Genomic DNA, 3096 nt, shown 5'->3' with positions numbered 1-3096 from the left:
CAGTTCAGGGACCAGTATAGGGGTCCAGTTTGAGAGCCAACAAGAGGGAAAGTCAAGGGGCAAAGGGTGAGCTATGGCTAGGAATTTAGATCAGAGTGACGTGATGGAGGGTCTTGAACGCTGAGATCCCCAATGTGGACTTCAATTCGATGAAGCTCTGGGCCAGGGGCTGGGAGTACCTCACCCCTGGCCATGGGGAATCTTAGAAGGTTTTGAGCAGGAAGCAGTCGCCTCAAACTTGGCCTGCTGTTCTCTTTTTAGGAGAGTGTGTGGGGATTTGGGGAAGCGGGGGGCACGGGGCATGGAATGGAGGCTGGAAGACCGACCAGCAGCTGTTACTGCGGTCTAGATGGTGTCACCATCAGCAGGGAGGGAAATGAAGGGATGCGTGGAAGCAGAACTGATCAGGCCCGGCATCGGGCTGGGTGTAGGGGCAAGGGCAAGGAAGAAGGTGACCCTGGGATCTGGGATCTGGACTCTGGGGGCCTGGGAGCCTGCTGGGGCCACAACCATCTTAAGCACGGAAGGCGTTTAACAGGGCGGGGACGGAGTGACTACTGCTCCGTCTGTGGAGCTGGGGCAAGGTGCCAGGGCAGGGGGAGGTAGGCTCTGCCCTTCGGAAGGTCTTCCAAAGGGGCTGTCTCAGACCTTGCATGCCTGTGGCCTCAGCTGATCTCCATGTCTGTGATCTCAGAAACATCCCACTGGCATTAGCTTTCTCACAGTTACCAGCACGTGATGCCTTCACATGCCAGTGACCCCAAGAAGAGATGACAGGGCTGAGGGTACCTCGGATCCTGAGGCCAGGGGTGAGAACTTGGCAGCGTGCCGGGGAGCAGGGAGAGGGGCCACCGCCGGCCTTCTCCACTCACATGTGATGTGTCTGCTGTAGGTGTTTGAGAGGATCGAGACTAGAATCCCAGGAATTCTTGGGATCCCCTCCCTGGGATCAGTGAGTCTAAGTCTCTGAGGCAGCACTCAGCCAGGACCAGCCTGGAGTGAAGTGAGGTATCCTCTCTTGCCTGGACTGTGGCAAGAGCTTCTGCCCCTGCTCTCTGCCTGCAGTCTCTCTACCTCTGAGGCGTCCTCCACACAGCTACCAAGGGTATTTCTAAGCACAGGTGACTCTTCTACAGAAGGAAGGAAGAGAGGAAGGTGCTAAGCACTTCATAAATATTATCTCATTTGATCCTCACGACAACCTGGGAGGTAGGTGCTGCGATTTGCCCCCATTTTACAGTTGAGGAAACTGAGACAGGCAGGTGAAATGACTTGGGCAGGGTCTGAGGCGAGATCTGAACTCAGGGGCTCCTGCTGCTAGGTGCAGTGCACCTGTCTCTGTGGATCGTGGTGTTACCCAGATGCTTCAGAAGAGCCAGAGTGACACCCTTTCAGATAAAATGCAAATTCCTCCTTTCGGGTGAGGGGAATTTCATGCCATGCGGTCCACATCACTGTTAGTAATAGGATGCTCATGCTTTGATCCCTGTATCAGGTATTAGAAGAGCAAGTCTGAGGTGATCACTCCTTGCTCTGATGGAGGTGAGGAGGACTGCCGTTGGAAGCACGCATGTGGCGCTGAGCATCCCCACTTGGCCCGTGGTGTGCGCCCCAACATGCAGTGTGAAGAGAGGCCTCATTCCAATCTGCACAGTGGGAGTCAGACCAAGGGGGACAGGCTGGAGAGGCTTGCCCTGCCACACTGGAGGCCTCTCAGCCTCACTCACAGAGAGGCTCCCTCCCTGAGAGGCCATCCGGAACATCCTTAACCTGAGTCTTCAAGCGGGGGTGGCCAGCATCCACTAGACTAACTTCTCCTTCTTCAGAGCATAGGAAAGCCCAGTGATGCCTGGACGGCCAGTGTCCCCTAGGCCACCTCTCCTTAGCGGTCCCTCCTGCCTGAAATTACTTTGTAAGGGAGGAGGGGTGCATTGGGAAATGTAAGTGATATATTTTAAAAATACCAATTTAGAAGAGAATTTACTTTGTAGGAATTTGGCATTCAGTTCTCCACATGTTGAATTGTCCCACTAGACCGTCATCTCCCTGAGGCAAGGGCAGTGTTGTTTTTGCTCTATCTCTATGACTGGAGGCTGTCCTTGGGGACCAGCTGCCTAGGTCCCTGGGAAATGGGGTTCAGTGCCCAGAGCGGCAGCAGTGATGGGCACTGTCCAGAGCACTGCATGGCTGTCATCTGCTCCTCTCATGGGAAGAGTCTGGATGGTAAAGAGTGAACCATGTCGACCCTACGACACCACCGGGACACTCATTCCCCCTCTGGAAAGTGGCAGGCATTGCATCCTCCCATGCGTGGCCTCTCCCTTGAAGTTTGCTTTCTTGCTTCTTCTGGACCAGGTTAAACTATCTCAGTTGTTTTCTGGAATCTGTGTATCTGAGAACAAAGAGAATGAAAGTTGGGGATCCACCCAGGTCCCTGGAGATGGGTCTGGTGTGGCTCAAGGCTTTATTAACAATCTATGAATAAACCTCCTAAAAAGAGCAGAGCAAATACTCCTTGGAGCTAGGCCAACCTGCCCCTGAGCTAAAAAGAGGAGCCTGCGTCTCTATGGGGAGCAGACAGGGCAATCTTTCTCTAAGCCTCACAAAGGAAGAGGCATGGCAGGGGACCAAGAAGGGAAGAACCCACCACAAGCAGAAAGAGATGGGGTGGTCCAGGAGGATGCAGGCTTTTGCCCAAAAGGCATCGAAGGCCTTCCCAGCTGCTCCAGCTGCTTCCAGGGCAGTGCCCAGCCTGGAGCCGGCACCTCATGTGTGGATCTGGTGACCTGGATGAGCAAAGGCCTTTGATTGGCCGTCAGAAGGAAGGCCTGTACCAGGGCTGTCAGGCAGTCAGAAAAAAGCATCTCGTCAGTCTTAAAGTGACCTGGAAATGCCGGTGTGGTGGTGGTGGCTGTTGCCGCTGCTGCCACTCTTAGCTCCAATATGGTGATGACTTTAGTCCCTGAGCTTTCTATGGTACCCCCGAGGAGCTCAAGCAATGTTTATGGAGCAGGGGTTTGCTGGTAAATGTTTAAAAACCAGGCTTGGGGTGTGTGTGTGTGTGTGTGTGTGTGTGTGTGTGTGTGTGTGTGTGTG

Source organism: Vombatus ursinus, unplaced genomic scaffold (genome assembly GCF_900497805.2).
Source record: "Vombatus ursinus unplaced genomic scaffold, bare-nosed wombat genome assembly UNPS02014817.1, whole genome shotgun sequence".
Taxonomy (NCBI): Eukaryota; Metazoa; Chordata; class Mammalia; order Diprotodontia; family Vombatidae; genus Vombatus; species Vombatus ursinus.
This window is presented reverse-complemented; position numbering follows the sequence as displayed.